The sequence below is a fragment of the Protopterus annectens genome, chromosome 8.part0, assembly GCF_019279795.1.
Source record: "Protopterus annectens isolate FY-2018-M chromosome 8.part0, PAN1.0, whole genome shotgun sequence".
In the NCBI taxonomy this organism is placed as follows: domain Eukaryota; kingdom Metazoa; phylum Chordata; order Ceratodontiformes; family Protopteridae; genus Protopterus; species Protopterus annectens.
The window spans coordinates 1,439,804,862-1,439,812,361 of NC_056741.1; the positions used below are offsets into that span (position 1 = coordinate 1,439,804,862).

Genomic DNA, 7,500 nt, shown 5'->3' on the forward strand with positions numbered 1-7,500 from the left:
AGGTTTATGCTACAATGACAGATATAATAAAATAATTACTTGAAAATTACAGTTCAGTGCTTCAGTATTTTGTACCAATTAAATGTTGTTGTTGTTAAATAAACATATGAAATAAAAATAAAAGTAGTGTGGCATGTAACATGCTAAAGAAAAATATATTATGTTACATTTTTATTACAGCTATATTGTATCACACTATTGGGTTTTCACTTCTGTTTAAATATTGTCAGCTTTTTTATATATCAACACCTCCATGCATGTACAACTTGGAGTTGTAAGAAGGTTGATTTTTGATAGTCAAACTGTACTGCACTAAACTCCAAAGTGAAGGACAAGTTTATACTGACAAAAGTTTATAAGCATATATTTGTGTTGTTATATAGTAGGAGAGTCAGAGAATGCAATGCAAATCTACTGATTTTTGTCACTCACTGAGATATCCATGTGCAGCTCTTCTCATGGTCTACTAACTTAAAAAAATTATTGACTTTCTATTCTAGCAAGACATGAGTTATCAATGTTTTAACCTGCCACTCAGTCTGAGCAGAACTGGCAAGCATTTGTACCGCATGTCAGATCTGTATCTTCCTTGTGTTTTTTTCCCATAATATTATTAACCGTTCATATTTCATAGCAGCAGACTGAATAAAAGAAATATTGTTAAAAGTTTATTCAGTTACAAGACAATGAGAATTCTTTGTGGGTCAGTAACGGAAGAAAAAAAAACATAAAGGAAAGCAAAGTACCACACTCGCTAATAAATTACTAAGCTGCCATTACCTGTAATGATGGCTTGTGGGAATTCACAACAAATTATTCATTGTTTTTATTTGGTTAATGCTATAAAACACATAAAACATTGATTTATGCAGCCAGACAGACATTTTCTTAAAAGAGGACATCTCACATTGCTGACAATAGGTGGACCAACTGCCTTTTATGGACTGTATCCCCTTCTGCTTGGGGCATTAGTTCTTACTACAGTTCTGGGCAAGAATAGCCTCACTTCAGTCAGCAGTCAGAAGAGTTAATAACTACTATAGTTTTGTAAATACACAGTTGTCTCATTTAATTTTCTTTTTTAATTGTCCTCATGTTTATATCACAGTAATAGATATAGTGAAACATACCTTAAACTGCCTTGACGTTTCCTCTTCATCAGCATGGTGATCTTGTTTATTACAAAATCTTACTGCATCCGACTTGTTAGTTTCCTCTCACTATGAGATTAGATTGTGGAAATATGACTAAAAATGACAAAGAGAAAAAGAACAAACTTTATTAATATCTTGTAGTATAGATTCATATGTTTCAACAAGTATGTCTGATACATACACATTCTTGAAAATGTACCTTCAACAAATGTAGACAGTGCAAGAAGTATTCAGTCATTAAGCTTCATTTCCAACAATGTACTGAATAAAAAGTGCAGTGTGCGGAGCCTAACCACCAAATACTACGTGGGATAATGTCCATGTAACCGTTGTACAAACATAACCTTCTCCATTGCAGTTCCATCCGTTAAGAAAAGAAGGAAAACTCCACTGAAAAGGTTATAATCCAGGAACATCCAAAACAGTGCATTTCTAAACCCTGAGCACTGGTACCACCAGTTATCTGCACATTTGTTCTCTATATCTATTCATATTACATATAACATAACTAACAATTATTTTAAAATATATGGAGAAGACAGAGGGCAGGGCAAATCTGGATACGATTTTAAAGTGTAAATACATCACGTTGTCAACAAATGTCCATATATTCAAAACTATGGTTTCTCTAGTAGTAAAACATGGGTATGAGAGTTGGGCTATAAATAAGGCTATTTGCTGTAAAGCTGATTTTTTGAACTGTGGTGTTGCAGACAAAATCTGGAGAATTCTACGGACTGCAGGAAGATAGAATTAGTCAATACACAAAAACACAAAATGCACATAAACCCAAACTGTTCACTGAAAGGCCAGATATTTTGGCCATGTAATCATAGCCGGCGTTAGGCACCCGACAAACCCACAGGAGGGCCCCCAGTTATCTCCCCGCACACAAGGGCCCCCACTAACAATGTGCAGCCAACTTGCACACAAGTGGCCACAGGTTTCTTAGGTTCATAGGTTCATAGGTTCATACTAGGCTATCTGCCCTGGGGCAATTATAAGCCTAGCCCGATTCTGTATGGCTTATGCCACCCCTTGATTTGAGTATACTGTGCCCTGTTTCTCTTTCATCTTTGCCCGGTTCTGGTTCTCGCAGTCTCGCATTGCACAATTCGCGGCACCATCAAAACTTTTAATAAATTGCCTTCCTGTAAGATGTGATGTCAGTTAAAAGCTGCACTCCATCAGGTCCGCTTCAGTAAAGCAAGGACCTGGTTGGTTGCAGCAACCAAAGACGTAAGTTGTGTTTTTTTTTTTCTCTTCAAGGAAGTGGTTCTTGCAACGCACTTCCTCTGTTAGCTGCCTTTAAAATGGCACGTGTGTAGCAAGCTTTCCTATCTCTTGTTTTTCAAGAGAAAAGTTTGCTATGCTACTTGGATTTTCAGGAGATCTTTTATTGGATTACTGGTGGCGTGAGGAGGACAAGGACTTTGGAACATTGGGACAAGTCAAGGGGCTGCATTTTCAACTGCTCTTGTAAGGGCAATTTTTAAAAGCTTTGAAAAATTGTCCTTTTAAAGACAAATTCAAAAAGGCTGAAATCGTGTGTGTGGTAGCAATCAGGGGGTCAATCTTTAATTTAGAGTGAGTAGAGGATTAGTTGCAGCCTTCGACTACAGAAAAATGTAAGTTGCTGAGGGTTTATTTTTTATTTTTTTCTTTGGGGGGGGCACAGAGATGAGGATTGTAATATTTGTCCCCAGAATTATTGGAGGATTGGGGGTGGGGGTGGAGAGAAGTTTTGGTTTAAATAGTTTTATTTTAACTTTGTCCAGAATTCTTGTGCTAGAGATAGGTGGTGGTGGGGGGGGCTTGTCTGTGATAATTAATGTCCAGATTCTAGTTTTTTACTAATTTCTGCATAATAATAGTCATACTTTTTATTTATTTACTTTTGCTTTGTCCAGATTTATGCTGATAGGTTGGTACTGGGGCGATAGTGACTGAGACATTGTAGATGATGATTTAATGTAGACTAATGCAAACCCTGTTATTCTAGTATTTCTTTTCTAAGTTTGTAACATCGGTATTTACAACTATCTCTTGTGCTATGTCTTTGGTCTATGATTTTCTGCTTTGTTCAGAATTGTTGTGTTGAGAGGTTGGGAGGGGAGTATGGGATGTGAGAATGTTGTAGAATGTCCTCATGTCTGCTTGGAATTTTTTGCTCTCTCATGAAAAATTTGAGCCCATGCAATGCACGACCTGTTCTAGCATCTTTATAAGTTTATTAGATAAGTGTTTAAATGCCTGATGTTATGCCTTTGTTCTGCCTTTTTTTGTTTTTTGCTTTGTCCAGAATTATGCAGAAAGAATGTCACAGAATGCACAAATATAGTTTTAATGCAAATCCTGCTCTACAAAATGTTCTGCATTTTATAATAGCTATGTTTTAAACTATCCCTGATGTTCCGCCTTTGTTCTGCAATTATTTTTGGCTTTATCTAGAACTGTTGTGTTCAGAGGTTAGGAGGATGGTAGGGGTTTTGAAAATGTCACATGGTGTTCTAATGTTTGGTATTTTTGGTCCATTTCTTATTAAAAAAAAAAAAAAACATGTTGGTTCAAGCAATGCATGCAACTGCAAAATCTGTTATACTAGCATCTTTACTGGTTCGTAAGCCAAGTGTTTTAAATCCCTAATGTTACGCATTTGTCTTGTTCTTTTTTGCTTTTTTTATTTCTTTTTGCTTCACCCAGAATTAGTGAGAATGTAGAAAGTACAGGAATTATTGTAATGCACGCTGATGGAAAACTTCTTATATTATCTTTATAAGTTTAAAATAATGTTTAAAACAAAATGGTTAAAACTACTGCTAACAATATATCTCTGCTCTGCAATTAATTTTGGCTTTATCTGGAATTATTATGCTGAAACATAGGGAGGTATGGGGCTGTGAGAATTCTGCAGAATATACTGATGTTTGAATTCACACTAATGCATGCTCTGTAATTCTAGTACCTTTGTGAGTTTATAATAGCAATGTTTAAAGCTATCACTGATGTTATGCCTTTGTTCTGTGATTATTTTCGGCTTTGTCTAGAAATGAACTGAAACATTAGGTGGGGGTAGGGGCTGTGAGAATGATGTCCAATGTTGAGATGTTTATCTGGTATTCTTGGTCTGTTACCCTCAAAAACACGTGTATTCATGCAACACATACTACTGCAAAATCTGTTCTAACATCTTTATTAGCTGAGAAGCCCCATTTTTTAAAGCCCTAATCTTATGTCTTACGTGTTGATAGGTTGGTGGTAGTGGGTATGAGCTTTGAGACAGTTTCAGACCATGCTTGATATTGTAATCTGCCCCTCAAGACAATTTGGTTTTCTAGAAAACTTTGAAGATTGAAATAAAGGGAAGGGGGCTTGGCCACACCTTACATCCTCCTAGGTAGGGCATGACACTTGCTGGGGGCCCCCAAAATGCTAGCACTGGCTCTGCATGTAATGCAAAGGCATATATTTACCAAAGCATTCATTTTTGCACATAATGGTATATTTTGATCTCTTTAACTTTGCACACTGATGTTTTCATAAAAATCTGCTTTTACTCTTCATAATAATTTGGCCACTTTGCTTTGATGTCAGTCAGTTTTTGTTTGTCAGCATTTTACTGTTCAAGAAAGAACTAATGTGAATCGGACAAATGTGGATTCTCAGACTTACTGAGTTCAATGCACTCAATAAAAATTGAGGTATATATGCTCATTTATACTTAGCATGAGTTTATTTCTCCATTAGCAAATGATGAGAGATGGGTTTACAGACAACACAGAAATATATGATTTTATACAAAATAATCTTTTCATATAAAAAAATACACGTGGTGTAAATATATTCAGAATAGGAAAGAGAGACCGTGTTCCTTACTATTTAATGTATTTGAACTAGGAGGAAAGACAGTTACTATAGTAATGAGCAACTGTCATTTACTGCTGTATATTACTTATCTCAAGTCTCACTTCAGTCATACTTTTCTCTATGTAGGTCATTAACATGCCTTGGCGATTCTCGATTTTTTTCTGTACCCTAGTCAGTACACTTTCCCAAATACCCCATGATGTTGTCACCACTAGAAAAAATGTGAGAATAGTTTTAACTCTCCATTTCTACATCTGTATGATGTCTTTTTTTCTGCACTACCCTGCTTAACATTTGAGGTGCTGATGAGTTCCATTCCTGAGTCAGGTGTAGGAACATTTTTGTCCACTCATTTTAGCTCCTTGAGGACTCCGTGTACCACAAATTCCAGGCATTATGTACTCTGTGTATGGAGATAGTTTGAACCTTACCTAGTATCCCTGCATCCTCCACTGCAGACTCACAGTACACCTACACCTGCAATCATTCAGGTGTTTGTAATGCAGGAGGGTTATACGCCTTTAACAGCAGCCAGTACAGATAAGGTGCCATTTAGTTAGCAACTGTGTCCTACAAATTACTTTATATCACATCCAAAATAAGGGAAAGCTATTTAAGAAATAGCAAGAACATGAAAGACATAATTTGAACAGGAAATTAGTGAATTACAATTTAATGCAAATGTAATTTAGATCTAAACAGCATAATTCAATAAAAATATCTACATGTGCAAAGGAAGTGATTTCCAAAGACTGAAGGGCAGCAAGGAAGGGGAAGTGATGTTTACAAGACACTTACACCAGATAGCCTGCATGTCGGCTGGCATGTAACACTTTTACTAGAGTACAAATGAAAATGCAGTACATATTTCAAAACTACAGTTAAATGAAATGTAGCACTAAATAGTGATCAGCTCCTACATGTGTTTAATGGGGGCTACCTGAAAATGCCGAAAGTCCACAATGCTGACAACGAGAACACCAACAATGGAGAAGACCGAAAGTTGAGAATCCCGATGCTGAGAACATCGACATGTTAAGGTAAGTGTGCAATAGGGATGGACATTAGGGTCAGGGTGTGGGTAAGGTAAGTGTGTGATAGTGACGGATGTTAGGGTAGGGTACGGGTCACGTATGTGTGCGATAGTGACAGACTTTAGGTTTAGGGGCGGGTTAAGTGAGTTAGGGTTAGGGTTAGGGTGCGGGTAAGGTAAGTGTGTGATAGTGATGGACATGAGGGTTAGGGGCGGATTAAGTGAGTTAGGGTTAGGGTGTGGGTAAGGTAAGTGTGCGATAGTGACACACTTAAGGGTTAGGGGCGGATTAAGTGAGTTAGGGTTAGAGTGCAGGTAAGGTAAGTGTGTGATAGTGATGGACATGAGGGTTAGGGGCAGATTAAGTGAGTTAGGGTTAGGGTGCGGGTAAGGTAAGTATGCGATAGTGACACACTTAAGGGTTAGGGGCGGATTAAGTGAGTTAGGGTTAGGGTGCAGGTATGGTTATTGTGTGATAGTGACGGACCTTAGGGTTAGGGTATGGGTTAAGGTTATTGCATGGATAATTGTGTATGTAAGGTTTAGTGTAGGTTTGTAAGGTTTTTGGTGTGCTTGTGTTGTGTGTGTTTTTCAGGAAAGATATTTGTTTTGTTGATTGTCGGGATTGTGGTTTGTCGGGCATGTGAAGTTTCGTATTTTTGAACTTTTGGTTTTGTCGTATTTCATTTTCAGTTATTTCATTGTCGGTGTTTTGGCATGTCAGTGTTATCAGGTAGACCCGTTGATAGGAACATTTTATACTTCACTGCTAAGGAATGGTCACCAAAACTGACCAGGGTAAAAAATGTAATTAAATAAAATACAACATGATTGTAAAGTAAGAGTTCAATGCCAGTTAAAGTACCATGAAGTTTTCCCTTAAAATTTCACTCATATGAGGCACAAAACAATTTCAATTTACTCTTGGTCTTCCAATAACATGTAGATATGAGGAATGTTACTTTGATTTCTAAGGCACACAGTCTTTTATTTCCTTGAACAGAAAACTAAACATATCATGGAATTGCACGTCCAGCATGTATTGACCATGTTTCAGAATCCCATGTCCTTTAGAGCACTGAAGTTATTCCTATCACATGTACTAAGGGAACACTGTGCAGGGGGCCAGCCCAAATGTTTTCAGTTTTGAACACCACAGTCAGTGCACCAAAGTCCATTAGCTGACTTATTGTTTCAGCTTGTTTTAAGATACAACTTTTGCTGATTGTATTATAAAACAACTCCGCTACTGTCTGACCTTGATGAGTCACAATCTCTTAACACACTGTTAAACTCATTTGGTAGCAGCAAATATTTTGCCATTTGATCTTCCCCCTCATTACTTTTTATGTTAGCAATAACACTTATTTTTCATTGCTAGACTTGATAAAATGATTTTTAAAATGAAAAACTTAAAACAAGGGAGTGAAACAAATGTGACATTAC

General features: G+C 37.0%; 1 long non-coding RNA gene across 2 annotated transcripts in view; it reads right to left on the reverse strand.

The window, feature by feature from the left end:
• Nucleotides 1-7,500, reverse strand: part of LOC122809489 — a 1,088,146-nt gene that overhangs the window by 649,913 nt on the left and 430,733 nt on the right. For both annotated transcript variants that reach the window (XR_006365912.1, XR_006365911.1), the window contains exon 3: nt 1,131-1,247. This is a non-coding gene — a long non-coding RNA (uncharacterized LOC122809489). The remainder of the gene's footprint in view (nt 1-1,130; nt 1,248-7,500) is intronic.